Source organism: Dromiciops gliroides, chromosome 4 (assembly GCF_019393635.1).
Source record: "Dromiciops gliroides isolate mDroGli1 chromosome 4, mDroGli1.pri, whole genome shotgun sequence".
NCBI classification, from domain to species: domain Eukaryota; kingdom Metazoa; phylum Chordata; class Mammalia; order Microbiotheria; family Microbiotheriidae; genus Dromiciops; species Dromiciops gliroides.
The window spans coordinates 60,317,124-60,335,569 of NC_057864.1; the positions used below are offsets into that span (position 1 = coordinate 60,317,124).

Below are 18,446 nucleotides of genomic sequence, written 5' to 3' on the forward strand. Positions count from 1 at the left end.
TGCTGAATAGAGGGGACCTAAAATTCCCTTACTTCATGAAAATGTCTTCCTAATTGAAAGCAAACTGCTTGGACAGGGAAGAAAATGGTTCACATTGTCCTTGGCAGCATCTTTGAACAGTTGAACTGTATCTGCCCCATTAAATGTGCTCTCCAACAGTCACATTTTCTGTTGGATTAAGGGACAATCTTTAAGCTTAACTGGAGAATTAGTTCCTAAGGATGAAGAACAAATCAATGGTTTGTCCACCAAGGGGGTTTGCTCCTATTGTTCCATTTATCTATCATCCCATTTGTTTAAATGTTGACTGATTGGGATGGTCTTCACCTTCTCTTCTACCTCCATCACTTCCTGATTTATATCCCTATCAATTAGAGTAGCAATTATCCAAAAATGCTTAGCCCTTTACAATTTACAAAGTGTTTTGATCCCAATTACTTCATTAATTGGTGAGACAAGCTTTACATGTTTCTCTATCTTAATTTTATAGAAGAGAAACCTGAAGCTTAGAGAAGTGGTGTGTTCATAGCCCTGTGGCTAGTAAGCTCTGGAGCCTAGTCTTTCTGGATTCAAGTCTTGTGCTCTTTCTACTACCATGCCACTAACTTTCTCAGCAGTGCCTTCATTCCTGAAGAGGACCATGACATTGGGGTGATGTCATGACTTGTGCTGAGTTGGATTTAAGTGAGGGAGGGCTGTGCAAGGTGACCAACCATACTCTCTCTTCCAGAGTCATTTGGGTCCAGTGAATATTCATCAGGATAACTGGAGATGGCCCCGGATATTTAAGGCAGTTGGGGTTAAGTGACAGGCCCAGAGTCACATAGCTAATAAGTGTCTGAGGGAACATTTGAACTCAGGTCCTCTTGACGCTAGGGGCAGTGCTCTATCTACTGAACCATCTAGTGTCCCTACATAGCCATGTGCATTCCTATATTCAATCTTGTGGAGTCATCTCTTCTAAGAAATCACTCTGGCCAGCTCCTTATCATGATCACTTCTTTGTGACACCTTTCCTTACTCCTTTTGCAAACTTTATTACTCAGAGGATGTATGTGATATCTTCAATCATACGCACTCCCTCCACCAATGCCAAAGGTAAGTACTCTATGCTGTGGTCAAAAGAATTCATTACCTGGCAGCCAAGTCTTTGGTGATGATCCTCTCCAAACCTAGCACTGTACACTTGTCCCCTACGTTGACCGGTACAATTTAAGTTTCCTAAGGGCTAGCACTGTGGTCATTTTGTCCTGTGTACCCCCAGTCCCTAGCATAGTGTCTCATTGGTAGTAATTATTTAATAAGGACTTGTTGAATTTATTATTTTTAAAGTATTAGATTATATTATTTTATACTGTAAAGTTTGCAAGATTTTAACTTATTTTTTCTAACAGGCAAAAACTTTGCCCTAATTCTCTATGTTCCCAAGCCATTGGAGGTTAAGTAGTACTCTGCTCAAAGGTTATTCAGTGAATTCATATGACCCTCAAATAAGTAGGGATCTTTTAAAAATTCAGACCCTGGGCAAGGTAGACCTTCTACATACCTGATATTATAGCTAGGTTCCTTGTGTAAATAATGAATTCCATAAAGTGATTTCTCAGACTATCCTCCATGTCTTGCATCTCTTTTTGCTCATCTCCATTTACTGGCTTCTCTGATTTCCTTTAAGTTCCAACTAAAATCCCATATTCTGCAGGAATCCTTTCTTAACCCCTTAAATTTTTTTTTTTTTTGGAGGCAATCAGGGTTAAGTGACTTGCCCAGGATCACACAGCTAGTAAGAGTCTGAGACTGGTTTTGATAGCTAGTGCTTCTCAGGTTTTTCTGAAACCACCCCCTTTGTCTTTGTGTGTGTGTGTGTGTGTGGGGGGGGCAATGAGGGTTAAGTGACTTGCCAGGGTCACACAACTAGTGTGTCAAGTGTCTGAGGTCAAATTTGAACTCAGGTCCTCCTGAATCCAGGGCTGATTCTTTATCCACTGTATCACCTAGCTGCCCCAACCCCTTTTAATTCTAATGCCTTTCCCTTTAAAAAATATTTCTTATTTATCCTGTATATAGTCTGTACATATTTGTTTGTTTTTCTTCAATTAGATCATGAGCTCCTTGAGGGTAGTAACTGTTATTAGCCTTTTTTTGTATCTTCAGCACTTAGCACAATGTCTGGCACATAGTAGGCACTTAATAAATGTTGCATGACTCACTGACTGATCACATGTATTCCAATTTGCACTAATAATATTAAGAATAATAATAGCATTTATGTAGTGCTACTGCCATTCTCTATGCTAAGTGTTTCACAAATATCTCATCTGATTTTCAAAGCTATAATTGTATAAAATATAGTAATTGGTTCTGCCCAATGGAAATAAGGAATGCAAAACTGCATAATTACAACTATTTCACCCGATCCATTAATTAGGACACATAGTTATGGCTATTTAGGCCACCTTGATCATTGAACTTTTGAGAGGCTATTGACACTAAGTATACCCCAAACATGTCAGGGGAGATGTATTGAGTAAGGTTCACACAAATGGTGTGGGTTTGCAAATGCTCACTTTTACAAGTGAGGAAAGTGAGGCAAACAGAAGTCAAGTGATTAGCCCAGTGCCACACAGCTTTTAAGTGTTTGAAGCCAGATTTAAACTTAGGTTTTTCTGACTCCAGGCCCAATGCTTAATTCATTGTACTACGTAGCTGACTCCAGGAAGACCATCTTTTAAAAAATAACTATTTTTACATAGGCTGTATATATTTATATGCACATGTTGTCTTCTCATTTAGAATATAAGCTCTTTGAATGGAGGGATTTTTCATTTTTGTCTTTGTATTCCCAACACTTATCACAGTGCCTGGCATATAGTAGGAAATTAATAAATCCTTGTTGATTGATTTAATGGTTGATCAAAATGGATGGACATTTTCCTAATATAATTCCAAGTTGTTTCTTAATTCCTCTCTCTTACTATGATCTGTCTATATAATTCTGTTTGTTATTTTCATTCTCATTTAGTCAGGTAGATTTCTCCTCCCCTTTCAGTGATATTTATTCTTTTCATTTTTGTGTCCCCTTTGAAAAAGCATTTCTTTCCCTCTCTTCATTATTTCTCTTTTCTTTCTGCTTACTCTAGACCCTCATTGTCTGATATGAGATCTCTATCATCTGATTTCTCTCTCTCTCTCTCTCTCTCTCTCTCTGTTTTTCATACAAAGCTACCAGGGTGTCTATTCTAGGTTCTTCTCCCACTAGGAGCTCTCTGCCACTGACTTTAAAATCTTACTACCATGGATTCACCTTGTGCACTGTGCCTCGTTTTTTTTAGAACAATGCCAATTATTGTAGATGTCAGAGGGGACACTGCCCTAGGGGTAGGATACCTTTCTCCTCTCCTCACTCCAGCACAGATCTATACCCTCTCTTGTTAACCCTTTTCCCCTAGATTTGCCTGGAAATGTCCTTCCTGGGTTAATGCTCCCCCACTCCTCCAGATACTAGTCTCTCCATAGGGTTTCCCACTCCCCACCTCCTAGGACAAGTACACTTTTCAGGAACCAAATCCTCCAGGTCTCATACAGTAAAAAGTTCTCATCTCCCTCTCATTCATCAGAGGAAGCCCCTCCCACCTTCCCCTTCATTTTCTCCCCTTTTCAATATTTCCCTCCCCACTTTTCACTCACTCTCAGGTTTCTGAGACCACTGAAGTCACCTCCCCTTCACTTCTAGTCCATGATTTGACCCCAGTATGCCACTCACTCCTCTCTATTCCCTTGCTTCCCTCCCTACCATTCACATATCCTCCCATATTGTAATGTAGTTCCACAAAGGGAGCATTCATTTGTAGGAAAGGTGTCACCAGGTTCTGTCCACAATGCCCCCTGTCCGCCTCTTCACTGTTGCCTTTCCAAGATGTTTACCTTCATTCTTGTCTCCTTGTCTACATTTAGAAAGAGTCTCTTACTGGTATTTCTGTTGTCACAGTTTCTGTCGCTGTCTGTATTTATTCACTCCTCCTGCATTTCTGTTGTTTGAGGTATTTAAGTTGCAAATAAATATCTTTATTTCTGATTTTATTCCTGAAAAAGTTGGGCTACATCCTGAACTCCAGTGCTCTTTGGAGCACATTATTATACTCCACCCCCTTTCCTTTTTCTAGTCAGTGTAGAATAGTTTGTCATTATTCAAATGAATTTTCTTTCTTTTGTTTTTGAGGGTCTTTCTCCAGATGACTTGGAGAACTTATTGTCTCTGAGTTGAACTGTGAAATTTAACCAGTATGTATCTTGGAGTTTGCAGCCCTGAATTTTTCCTATAAGCAATCTGCGAATTCTTTTAATTGGAATTTCATTTTCTATCTTTAGAAGTTTTGGACAGTTGTCTTTTATTATTTCCTTCATTATGGTGTTCAGTATTTTTGTCTTGTCTTGTTCTTCTGGGAGACCTATGATTCCTTGGTAGTCTCTCAACATCCTGTATTTGCTTGCATAGTCAGCATTTTTTTGGTAATGTTCTTATATTTTTCTTTTTTTTTCTTTTAGGTTGTCATTAATTTCTGTGTATTTATATTCCCAATCTATTATTCTCTCATTTGTTTCTTTGGTGAGGCTTGCCATTGCAGATTCAAGATTTTCTATTCTGCTCATTATTTTTGCTTTTCAGGACATAAATTTTGCTCTCATAATTCTCATTTCTCTTTTAAAGCACTCAGCAAAAGTGTGTTATAGCTCCAAATTTAACTTCCACAGAGTGCTCTGTCTCATCAAATGTAACATCATTTCCCTTCATTTTGCATTTTTCTAGATCTGGAGGCCATATTGTTCTTCTGTTGTTACTGCTTTTCCTATTGATTTATCTATTTGTGTTTGAGGACTTTGAGATGTCTCCTTCCTGGAATGTTTGGTATTTTCAGTATGTCCCCCATACCCCATATTTTCCTTACTGCTCACTTCTGACTCCCTCCCTTATAATTATTGTTTTCTTAAGGGCCAGATCTCAAGCATCTCAGCCTTCTCCCACACTGGGCAATTTGTTGTTTATCAGCCTAGGTTTCTGCCCCAACTGACTTTTGGGTGGTCAGAATTGGCTCCAGCTGGATACTGTGCCCTTCCCTTGGGCTTTAGGGAGAGCTATAAAACTCCCCACATGCACAGTGTTCTGTCCTGGTGATCTGTCCTATCCCCTTTGGTTTTGTTTTGTTTGTTTTTTTTTTTTTTTTTTTGGCAGGGCAATGGGGGTTATGTGACTTGCCCAGGGTCACACAGCTAGTTAAGTGTCAAGTGTCTGAGGCTGGATTTGAACTCAGGTACTCCTGAATCCAGGGCCGGTGGCACCTAGCTGCCCCTACCCCCTTTGTTTTTGAGCCTGGAACTGGCAGTTCAGAGGTGCTGGCATTTCAAAGATTTTCAGTATTGCAGATATGCTCTCCAAATAATTGTTTTTCTTTATTTCTGAAGATTCATATTTGTATTTATATAAATTAGCTGTACATCTTGGATGTAAATTTTTAGATTCCTTTAGGATTTCTGAGTTGTTTTAAAGGGAATTAATCTTATTTATTAAAAAATATAAATGTATTTGATTATTTTTATATGCATTTGTAATGTTCCTCCCACTACTTTCCCCACAGCTGAACAACAAAAATATGTTTTAAAACCCTAAAACACTCATCATAAATGTACATGACTATGACTGTTTCCGTTGACAAAGATTTCTACATTAGCCATGCACCCCCCCCCCCAAGTTGTCCTTTTGCATTTTAAGTTCATCAACTTTCTGACAAGAGGACAGGAGATAATGGCATGTTTTATCCTTATTCTTTTGAATTCCTGGTTAATCATGGCATTGATAAGACTTCTTAAATCTTTCATCATCCCTTATATTATTGTTATTATATGTATTGTTCTCTTCCACTCATTTCACTCTCAATTAGTTTGTAGGGGTCTTCCAAGTCTCCTCTGAAACTATAAATTTTGTCTTTTTTATGATCCAAACAATATTCTATGACATTCATGTACCATAATTTTCTCAGCCACTCCCCAACAGTGTGACAAGTTCATATACTTTCTAAGGTTTTTAACAAAAATTAGCATTATGCATTGTCAAAGGTTTATAATTTTTTATGGTTCTACCAAAGTAATTTTGGGTTCTTTTTTATTTGTATGATTATATATATATATATATGTATATGTATATGTATGTCTATGTGTGTGTACACACACACACACACACACACACACACACACACACACACACACACAATTGTTGTTTTCCTAGGGCTGGACCATCCTTGCATTCTTGGTTTACTACCTACTTGGCCATAGTGAGTATTCTTTTTGATATATTACTTTTATTTCACAATCTAAACAATACATAATGAATATTCAATAGTCAGATTGTTACTGTTCTCTGATTTACTTCTCCCTGGTTTGCATATTTGGATAATATTTACCTCATAGAAACAATCTGTGAGAACATCTTCTTTCTCTATTTTTGTCAATGTTTTATAGCACAATTATGAATTGTCCTAGGAACATTTGATAGAATTCAGTTATAAATCTATCTGGGAGAGGCTTTCCTTCCCTTTGGCAATATATTTTGGCATGTTTGATTACCCCTCCAGGCTGGATTATTTTAAAATGTTATTATTTTGGATATTTTATGATTTTTTATATATTAATTTCTTTTGAACTATCAGTTTTTCTGCCTGTAGTTGCATATAGTACTTTCTGGCAATTCTTTTTATTTCCCCTCTGTTATAAACAACTCGATCATTTAAAAATAATTTTTGTTGTTTTATTTTCTTCTTTTTCTTATCAATTTAATGGATGGTTTGTCAATTTCATTATTCAGTTTTGTTCATCAGTATTCAACTTTCTGCTATTTGTTCAGGTTTCATGTTGAATACACCATGAACCTCTGGTTTCTTTTGAATAAATTATTCCAAATTTTCTTTTTCACTGCAGGTTCAATAGTATTATTTGCTACTTAGGCTCAGTTTTTCAGGATGTTATTTTGCGGTGTCAATCATTTTTGTTAACTCTTTAGAATATCAATTTCCAATTTTTCTTCATTTTCTTATAACCACAAATTAATTTTAGATTCTCCTAATTGGTTCTTTGAAGAATTGGAAGCTTTTTTACTCCTTGTACTGTGAAGAAAACTGGTCTTTGATGTAGCACTTCAGAAATTTGATTTTGATATAATCTTGAGATTCCTATTGGTGTTCTGTGCTTTTTTTTCTCAATATGCACTTTGTTGTCTGCTTCCAATATTTCTAGACAGTTTTTCTGCATGTCTTCAAATATAGTTTTCAGATTGTCTCTTTCTTAATTTTTTTCCTCCTTGGAAGAACTATAATCCTTAAATATCTCTTCATTTATCTTAAATTTCATAATTTTGTTTTCTAGAGTTATCATGTGTTTTTACTATCTTTAAAAAATTGTTCCATTATTTTCCCTTCTGCTTCTGCATTTTTGTATTCCAATTCTATTGTTTTCTTTTTCAGATAATCTACTTCTTTAGAGAATGTCTCTGTGTTTTGTTTTAAATTCATCCATCTCTGGCTAAGCTTGCTGATATTTTTCCTTAAGAGCGTTACTTGTTGCCTTTATTTCTTTGTCATCCTCACTCATTCTTTTATAAGTTTTTTGAACTATTTTACAAATTTGGGGAGGTCAGTTCTTTAGTCATTTCAGAGGTTCTTTGAAATTTTTGTTGATACCTTTACCTTCTTTAGGGGATTTTGACTTAATTTCCTTTGTGGCCCAGTATTTATTTAAGTACTGAAATTGCTCTTTTCTTTGTTTGCTCATTTCTCCTCTTCATTCGCTTTTTTTAGTGAGGCAATTGGGGTTAAGTGACTTTCCCAGGGTCATACACCTAGTAAGTGTTAAGTGTCTGAGGCTGGATTTGAACTCAGGTACTCCTGACTCCAGGACCAGTGCTCTATCCACTGTACCACCTAGCTGCCCCTTCATTCACTTTTTATCTGTTTATCCATAACTTTACTAATTTTTGTATGGTCTCCTTGCTTAAAGTGTGCCCATTGATAATCCCTTTTCTTTAAAATCTCCACAGCGATTGTGTCTTTCCTCTAACCCTTAAAAACTTCTTTTCTGAGAGCACCAGGGTGCCTGAATTCTGGTTCTTTAGTGGGTGAGGGTGACCACTTGGCTGACTGCTCTAGAGAATCTGATTGACTAATGAAATAGTGCCAGTTTTCAACCTTTCCCAATGCTATTCCTTTGGGTATACTTCTCTGGGCAACTTACTTTCTTTAGTCTCTAGGTTGAGGGTGTTAAGGAAGTGTGTTGAAGGGAAACAGCTATCATCCCCTTGGAAGTGTGTTGAAGGGAAACAGGTATCATCCCCTCATGAGTTCTGACTTTGAGGATGTGGATTGCCTAGACTTTGATATTATTGGTTTAGGGAACTCTTAGAGAGGAAATAGTCTCTACCAATGCAGACAAGCAAACTTATAGTGTTAGAGTATTGTCTGGAACACTGAGATGTTAAATGACTTGCCCAAAGTCACATAGCCAATATTTGTTAGATGTTGGACTTAGACCTAAATCTTTCTGACTCTGAAGCTGACATTATCCACTATGTCATGACCACCTACAACTTATATCCAAATTGATTAAAATAAATAACAACAGCTACTTACTACTAAACTACCACTCATTTATATAGTTCTTTAAGGTTTATCAAGTATTTTTTTCTGCAATGACCTTATGGAGCAGGAAGCATAAGAATAGTTAATCCTGTTTTACAGACTGGGAAACTGAGTCCCAAGAGGCAAAGTAAATTAGTCAATATGCCAAAGCTGTTAAAAGTCAGAAAGTTATAGGGAAGCAGATAGAATTTCCTCTCCTTCAGGTCCCTTTGGAGAAGCAACAATGCAAAGTTCTCAGATAAATAAGCCTGTCCCCAGAAAAGAATAGCTGCATAAGTAGTCTTTTGGAGAAATTTCACTCCTTTCTCATTATATTCCCTGGGTCAGGTTCCTGGGTGCTCTTAGCTGCACTTTATGTGTATTGGCTCCATTTCAAAGTCCTGAAATTGCTGGAGTCTGCTGCTCTCGCCAGAAACAAGAGGCTGTGAAAAATCTGCTGCTAAATTCGAAAAGTGAATTAGAAACACCAGGGGTCTGTCTGAGGGCAGCTGGGGCAATTTTACTGGGATTCCCTCCTCTTCAGCATCAAGAAAAAGGTCAATTTTTTGCTTTTGCCAAACAAATTCAAGCAGTATCATGGGAACTTTATAGAACTTGATTTTCCAGTAGCACTTTCCTGTGCCCATTTAATTAATCTATTCATTAATTCATCACACACACACACATACACACACATATTAAAAGCTTGATTGGTGGTTTTTATATCTTAGACATTTCTGGATAACTCAAGTTGTATCTTCTCCACATTGTAGTGATTTTTAAAAGGGAGGGAAAACAGGGGGCCCCAACTTTGTTTCCTTCTCTCCATGGCTGATATCTGGAGACCCAATTTACCTACCAAGGAAGAATGGACATGTCTTGGCCAGATTTCAGCCAATACCTCTTAATAACCAGTAAACTTATTAGCTGTGTGACCCTGGGCTAGTCACTTAACCCTCATTGTCCCACAAAAAACGGGAAGCAAAACCAACTGATAAAATGATTGAGAATGATGGTATAGGCAAGTTTCCACACTTATAGTTTCTCAACTCTTTCTTGAAGAGGAGGGTGGTACTATTATATCATCTGCTCTCTGGGGGTCAAAGCTGATCACTCAAGGACCCCCATATTTGGCTTTCTTTTAATGTTCTTTTGTAACAGCAGCAACAACAAAATCCAGTATGGTAGACCTCCTCAAGCAAGATGAACTAAAAGGTAAGATCTAAGAGCAATCTAAGAATTCAAACTTTTATTAAAGAATATGATAAAGAAAACCTGTATAAGGATGCACCTCAAGAAGTCATAGTAAGTCAATTACCATTTATTAAACATCAGCCATCTGCTGGGCACTTTCCTAAATGTTGAGGATACAATGAAAGGCAAAAGATAGACCATGCTCTCAAGGATCTTACAATTTAATGGAAAAGACCACAAGCAAACAATTATGAACAAATGAAATAGTTACAGGATAAATTGGTTGTTGTTTATCCTTCAGTGTCAAAGATGACCATGACAAAAGGGTGATATCATGACTTACAGTGAATTGGATTGAAGTGAGGGAACGTTGTTCAAGGTCACTAACCTCAATCTCTTTTCCAGAGCCATCTGGGTCCAGTGGCAAGAGATTACATCTCTCTCTCTCTCTCTCTCAATTTATATTATATATATTTATATATATAGATATATACAGGGATACACACATACATACATATATCTATCTGTCTATATCTATCTATCTATCTATCTATCTATCTATCTATCTATCTATCTATCTATCTATCTATCTATCTATCTATCTATCTATCTATCTAATCAGGATAACTGGAAATGGCCCCAGATGTTTTTTTAAAGGCAATTTGGGTGAAGTGACTTGCCCAGGGTCACATAGTTAGTATCTGAGGTGAGATTTGAACTCAAATCCTCCCGACTTCAGGGCTAGTACTTTATCCGTTGCACCACCTAGCTGCCCCAAATCATAGAGGGAAGGCACCAAAGTTAAAGAGAGGTTTCTTTGCAGAAGATGGGACTTTAGATGAGCCATGAAGGAAGCTGGGGCAGCTAGGAGATAGTTATGAGTAGGGAGAGAGTTCTGGAAATGGGAGACAACCAGTGAATCAGGAAATCGTCATATGTGAGGAGCAGCAGGGAAGGGAGTAAAGTGTAGGAAGACTAGAATGATAGGAAAGAGCCAGGTTATGACACACTTTAAAAAATTAATGAAGTATTTTATTTTTTTCCCATTACATGTAAAGATAGTTCTCAACTTTTATTTATACAGGCTTTCCAAATTCAGATTTTTCTCCCTCCCTCCCCTCCCTACCCCCTCCCTTAGACAGCAGGTAATCTGATATAGGTTTTTTATATATATATATATATATACACACACACACACACGCGCACATAATAACATGAATCCTATTTCTGCATTAGTCATGTTATAAGAGAAAAATCAGAGCAATGATGAAAAACCTCAAAATAGAAAAAACAGCAGCACCAAAAACAAAAGAAATAGCATGGTTCATTCAGCATCTATACTCCACAGTTCTTTTTTTTTTCTTGGATTTGGAGATCCTCTTCTATCATGAGTTCCCTGGAACTCTTCTGTACCATTGCATTGGTGAGAAGAATATAGTCCATCACAGTAGATCAACACTCAATTTTGATAATACTGTATACAATGTTCTTCTGGTTCTGCTCATCTCACTCATCATCAGCCCACACAAGACCCTCCAGGTTTCTCTGAACTCCTCCTGCTCATCGTTTCTTACAGCACAATAGCATTCCATTGTATTCATATACCACAACTTGTCCAGTCATTCCCCAATTGATGGGCATCCCCATAACTTCCAATTCCTTGCCACCACATAAAGAGCAGCTATCAATATTTTTGTGCATGTGGGTCCCTTTCCCCTTTCCATGATTTCTTTGGGAAAAAGACCCAAAAGTGGTATTGCTGGGTCAAAGAGTATGGACAGCTTTATCGCCCTTTGGGCATAATTCCAAATTGCTCTCCAGAATGGTTGGATCAGTTCACAGCTCCACCAACAATGCATTAGTGTTCCAATTTTCCCACAGCTTCTCCAACATTTATTATTTTCCTTTTTTGTATGACATACTTTGAAAGGCAAGAGTTCACATTTGATTGTGGGGATGATAGGGTATCACTGGAGTTTACTGAATGGTCAGTGGCATGGTTAAATCTATAATTTAGGAAGATCAATCTGATAGCAGAGTGGAGTATGGACAAGAATGGGGAGAGATTTGAGGAATGAAGAACAACTAGCAAGCTTTTGCAATAGTCTAAGTAAATGATGATACAGAACAATTGCCCAGAAATACTGGAAGTCATCATTGTTTCTGCTTGCTTGAACCTCTATCAATTCATGCAAATCTCACATTTCTCTGAATTTTTCTATTTTCACAATGCAATAATATTCAATTATATTCATATACCACCACTTTTAGATAGCTAGGTGGCACAGTGGATAGAATGATGGGCCCAGAGTTAGGAAGACCTGAATTCAAATTCAACCTTAGATATCTACTAGCTGTGTGACCTGGGGGAAGTCACTTAACCCTCTTTGCCTCATTTCCTCATTTATAATGATTTTGAGAAATACATGACAAATCCCTCCCATATCTTTGCCAAGAAAACCTCAAAAGGGATCATAGAGAGTTGTGCGTGACTGAAAAATGAGTAAACAAAACAACTGAGTCTCAGAAAGGTGAAGTAAATGGCTCAACCCTTACACCCCTCCCCCCCCAAAAGAAACCCAGCCGTACTTTTTAATCTGAAGAACTTCCAAATTATCAAAGCTGTCCGGTTTAACTTCCAAATTAACAAAGCTATCAAACATCAACTAGTGACAGAGGCTCAACATCAGCTGCATGCCCAGAGTACATTCCCTTAATGTCAGACAGTACTTCCGAACAATTATAGCTGTCTCTAAGCATTCTAAGGGCTATCATGAGGAAGACTGATGGCTTGTCCTGTTTGACCCAATAGAGTAGAACTAGAAGGAGCAGTGGGTGTTACAGAGAGGCAGATTCGGGTTTGATGTAGGGCAAAAACCTCCCGATACCTCGAGTTTTCCAAAAGTGGAGTGGGTTGCCTCAGGAGCTAGTTTTCTCCCCTTTATGAGAGCCCTTCAAATGCAGGCTAGATGGCCACTTAATAGGGATTCCTTTCCAGGGAGGGTTGATGAGACGGGATATGAAGTGTCTTTTAATTCTGAGACTGTGATGTTGTAATTCTGTGATTCTTTCTAGAAGTATGGTAATACAGTGGAAGAGAAAGGTGGGGAAGGAGTTTAAGAAATAGAATTAAATATAAGACAGTTGGGGTAAAGCTAACTTTGGGTAGGTTGTGGGTAGAATCGGAAGTGGATTGAGATGAAGGCAGATAAGCTGGATGGAAATGGACTCAGTAAGATAAGATGCAGTTGAAAGAGTTCTGGCTTCAGGAGTTAGAGGACCTACGTTCAAATCCTAGCTTTGATACTCATTACCTCCTTGACCTCAGGCAAGCCACTTAACCCCTAGTAAGTGTCCAAGGCTGGATTTGAATTCTAGTCTTCCTAACTCTAGGCCAGGTGCTCTATCCACTGAGCCACCTAGCTGTCTTGCCTACCACATAGTAAGCACTTAATAGGTGCTTGTTGGCTATGGTCCCCTCTTTTTATTGGCTTAAGAAAGCTGTAACCAGCAGGTCAGAGGGGAAACAAGAACTGAGATGAGATATGGGATGATTCTTTTCTCCTAAAGTACTTCACTACCACCCCACTTTCCTTATTCCTATTTTTGTGTGTGTATATATACACACATATGTGTACATACATATGCATGTATACATGTGTGTATGTAGTCATATGCAAATACCTATACATACACACACAAACATATATGTATGTGTATATATATATGTGTGTGTGTGTGTGTGTGTACTGTATACATATTGTTTCTCCTGATAGAATGTGAGGTCTTTGAAAGCAGACACTGTTTCTTTTCTGTCATGTAGTGTGGGTGCCTAGAACTGTGCCTGGTACAAAGTAGGTGTTTAATAAGTACGTGTTGATTGAATGTTTGATTCCATTCCAGTCAATAAAATAGGCATAGTAATCCCTTTCCAATTTCACAGGAGGATTTTGAAGACTCCACACATACTTCTGCATTGCCTTGAGCTCAAGGGGAATATGCAGAACTTCAGATACACAGTAGTGCTTTCTTTCTGGGGGGAGGGTAGTTCTTGTGAACCTTTTTATGGACATTTAAAAACATTGCTGACATAATGGACAATTGTATAGTATTTCTCTCAAATGATTTTTAAATCCCTGCTTCCTTCCTTAGGAAAACTTTTGTCATTGTTCAGTCATTTTCAGTTGTGTCTGATTCTTTGTGATCCAATTTGGAGTTTTCTTGGCAAAGATACAGGAGTAATTTGCCATTTCCTTCTCCTACTCATTTTTTTACAGATGAGGAAACTGAGGCAAACAGGGTTAAGTCACACAGCTAGTAAGTTTCTGAGGACAGATTTGAACTCATGAAGATGAGTCTTCTTGACTCTAGGCACAGCACTCTATCCACTGTGCCACCTAGCTGCCTATCGTAAAGAAATTACCTTTTAAAAAATAGATAAAAGACTTCAAAAGCTTCTCTTACCTTTTTTTTTGGGGGGGGTGGGAAGGAGAAGTTATTCCTCTCCCTCCCTACTCTAGGCCTAATGTTCTACTCTATTCGCTAATGGAAATTTAATGATTGTGGTTGATTGACCCCACGTGTTTTTAGAGTAGAACAGTGGAGCTGCCTGCTCAACCAGAGAATCCAAGTCTACCCCACCCCAGAGCAAAGACCAGCTTCTCTGGTTGATCAGGATCCTAATATGTAAGCCATTGTCCAGGGGGAGCTGGTATTCTATTCTTAGCGCATGCCTTCAGGGCCTCTGTGTACTTGGTGTGGGGTGAACCATGGTCCCTGTTCCAAAGGACTCTTTGTTCTTCCTGCAAGGTTAAGCACATAGGCAGAGAAAGGCAGAGTTGTCTGTTTGTGAGAGTTTCCCACAGTCATAGGCTAAATCTCTTCATTGAAAGTGTGTGTATGTATTTATATTTCTGTGTTTGTGTGTGAGGGTATGTATGAATGTATGTGTGCATGTGAGTGTGTTTTATGTATGTATGAATGTGAGTCTGTGTGTATATGTGCATGTGTATTTCTGGGGTTCAAGATATTCCACTTACCTGACCTTTAGCTCCATCTGTGATAAGGAGGCATGACTTGTATTGTCAGTAAATAGGTCTCTGGTTTCTCGCTTTGGCAGCACATATATTAAAATTGGAACGATGCAGAGAAGATTAGCATGGCCTCTGCGCAAGGATGATACGCAAATTCGTGAAGCGTTCCATATTTTTAGGCACCTACCACTGATTCAGGAATGGATTCCGTGAAGGAACAACACCTAAACCCAAGAGAGCAGCTGTTGCGGCATCTAGTTCATCTTGAGGATTCAACTGTTTGTTAAAATAAATGCCCTGAATCAAAAAAAAAAATAGTTCTCTGGGTCACTGGCAGGCGAGGTAGGGTATCTGTATCTAAGTACGTGTCTCAGGTCTTTGGGACAAAAGGAACCAGTGTTGTCTTCCAGCTCCATCTCTATTAGCTCTACAAACGATGAATTTAATTATGATACATTGTCCAAGGCTTTATCTTCTCATCAGCTAATAATAGTTATACAATAATAGCTAGCAGTTATATAGCACTTTAAGGTTTACAAAACATCTTTCACTTATTATCTCTTTTGGTTCTCACCATAACCCTATAAGATATGTATTATTATTTATGGATGATTGAACACAGCTAGGACAGTTTAATGGACTTGCCCAGTCACACAGCTAGTAGGTAGATTGAAGGATTCGAATTCATGGCTTCTTCGTGTATAATCCAATATTGCATCCACTGTGCCACCTAGATGTAGCCCCTGCTTTTCACATGGAGTTACTCAATTCCTTCCCAGGTGGCCTTATGATATGAGCACCTCATCCTCAGTTCAATTAAAACTTTTCCAGCCCAAATTATGTGCCAAATTCCCAGCTCTCTACTATGTGCTATGCCCATTTCCCTTCCCAAATACCTAATGTTTGGGGCCAATATAAAGAAGAAAGACTGTAATTCAAGTTGTTCACAGGAATCCTCAGGAGCCAGATGATTCAAGTAACTTAATAATGCTTTCTTTACCACTGGCACCCCACTCCCATCACTTCTTATTTATGCAAACCTGTCTTCATTCTCATTTTCCTAAAAAATAAAGGCAGATAGAAAAAAGAAAAACAAAAACCCCAACCTCAAATTACTGCTCAATCTCTTTTCTGCTTTTTTTTTTTTTTTTTTTTTTTTTTTTTTTTTTTTTTTACCAAATCATTACAAAGAAACCAGTAAACTCTCAGAGTTGTGATATATGTCAGAAACCATTTGGTCATATCTAACCCTGAATAGGAATCCCCAACAAATGGGAATACAACATCTACTTGAAAACTTCTAATCATGGGGAACCCGTTCTTCCCTGAGGCAGCAGGGGAACGTTTGGGAAAGATTTGTTGGGACAATTTTCCTCATGTCAGGTCAAAAATTTGCCTCCAAGCAACTTTAACCTCTTGTTTCTATTTCTGCCTTCCAGGACAAATTGATTTCCCTCCTCCATATGACAGGCTTTAAAATCCATTAAGACAGGGGTGGCTAGGTGGTGCAGTGGATAAAGCACCGGCCCTGGAGTCAGGAGTACCTGAGTTCAAATCCGGCCTCAAACACTTAACACTTACTAGCTGTGTGACCCTGGGCAAGTCACTTAACCCCCATTGCCCCACAAAACAAACAAACAAACAAAATCCATTAAGACACTGGTGATGTCTCCTCCAATCTCGGTTCTTTGACTTTCTCACCTATCCCAATATGGCTTCCATTCTCGTGTCCTGAAACAAATCATAGAATCACAGAATCCCCAAATCAAAGGCCCTCAGCGGCCATCTTGTAAAACCCAGGCCTGATGAAGAATTCTTTCTATGATATATTCAACAAGTGCTGATCACAATTACAATATTGCTATTACCATGAACAATGATCTCCTGATTCTGCTCATTTTACTTTACACCAGTTCATATAGGTCTTCCCCACTTTTTCTGAAACCATCCCCCTCATCATTTCTTAGAGCATAATAGCACATCATAATCATATGCCATAACTTGTTTAGTTATTCCTCACTTTATGGGCATCTTTTCAGTGTCCAGTTCTTTGCCCCAACAAAAAGAACTGACACAATATGTACATATAGGTTCTTTTCAGTTTTCTCTGATCTTTTGGGGGTTACAGACCTAGTAGTGGTAAGGATGGGTCAAAGGGTATGTATAATTCCAAATTGTTCTCTCAAATGGTTGTACCAGTTCACAACTACTCTAATAGTTCATTAATGTAACTATTTTCCCTCATTTCTCCCAGTATTTGTCATTTCTGCTAGGTGTGAAGTGGTAAGTCATAGTTGTTTTAATTTGAACTTTTCCAATCAATTTTGATTTAGAGCAGTTTTCATATGATAATAGATAGCTTTGATACCTTCTTCTGAAAACTGCCTGTTCATATCCCTTGACAATTTATCAATTGAGGAATGGGTCTTATATGTATAAATTTGACTCAGTTCCCTATATATTTGAGAAAAGAGGCCTTTATCAGAGAAACTTTCTGCAAATTAAAAAAAAATTACTTTATTTTATATAGTACGTTTTAGCAAACTATAGTTTCCTTGATTGCCTCTTTTAATTAAATCTATTTTTGTTTTTGCTTTGTCTGAGGTCGTGTGTGTGTGTGTGTGTGCATGCATGTATGTGTGTATTCTTCCCTCTTTGAATAAAAGTGAGGTTCAAGCAATGTTGACCCCCTCATTTGCTCCTATAATGTGAAATATTTTCCTTGCAAACCACTTTTATGTGAGATGATTTCCACCATGTTATTACTCCCTTCCCCCTTCTCCCAGCATCTTTCTTATCCACTCATTTTTTGGATATCATCCCAACATAATAGACTCATACCCATACCCTATGTTTATGTAAACTCCTTTTAACTGCATGAATGATGATAAAGCTTTTAGAAATTACATGTATCATCTTCCCATATAGGACTGTAAATAGTTTAACTTTATCGAGTCTCCTCTGATTATTCTTTCATGTTAACCTTTTTATGCATCTATCTTTTGATTCTTCTATTTGAAGGTCAACATTTCTATTTAAGTCTGGTCTTTTCATTAGAAATGCTTGAAAGTCCTCTCTCTCATTCTATGTCAAATATTCCCCTGAAGGAGTATCCTCAGTTTTTCTTGGTAGGTTATTCTGGGTTGTAATCCTAGCCTCTTTGCCTTTCAGAATCATATTCCAAGCCTTTAATGTGGAAGCTGTTAAATCTTGTGCGATCCTGATGGAAGCTCCACAATATTTAAGTGGTTTCATTCTAGTAGATTACAAAAGTTTCTTCTCATCCTGGGAACTCTGGAATTTGGCTATAATATTCCTTGGAGTTTTCATTTTGGGATCTCTTGCATGAGGTGACTAATGGATTCTTTCAATTTCTATTTTACCCTCTGAGGCCTTGATAATTTCTTGATAGATGATGTCTAGGCTCTTTTTTTGATCATGGCTTTTAGGTAATTCAATAATTCTAAATTATCTTTCCTTGATCTATTTTCTAGGTTAGTTGTTTTTCTAAAGAGATATTTCTTATTTTCTCCTATTTCTAATCTTTTGATGTTTTTGTTTC

General features: G+C 37.8%; 1 non-coding gene across 1 annotated transcript; it reads left to right on the top strand.

Moving 5' to 3' along the window:
• Positions 1-14,958: 14,958 nt before the first annotated feature.
• LOC122726906 lies at positions 14,959-15,061 on the top strand. The gene has a single exon (XR_006352897.1). It is a non-coding gene; the product is annotated as a U6 spliceosomal RNA (small nuclear RNA).
• The last annotated feature ends 3,385 nt before the right edge of the window (positions 15,062-18,446 follow it).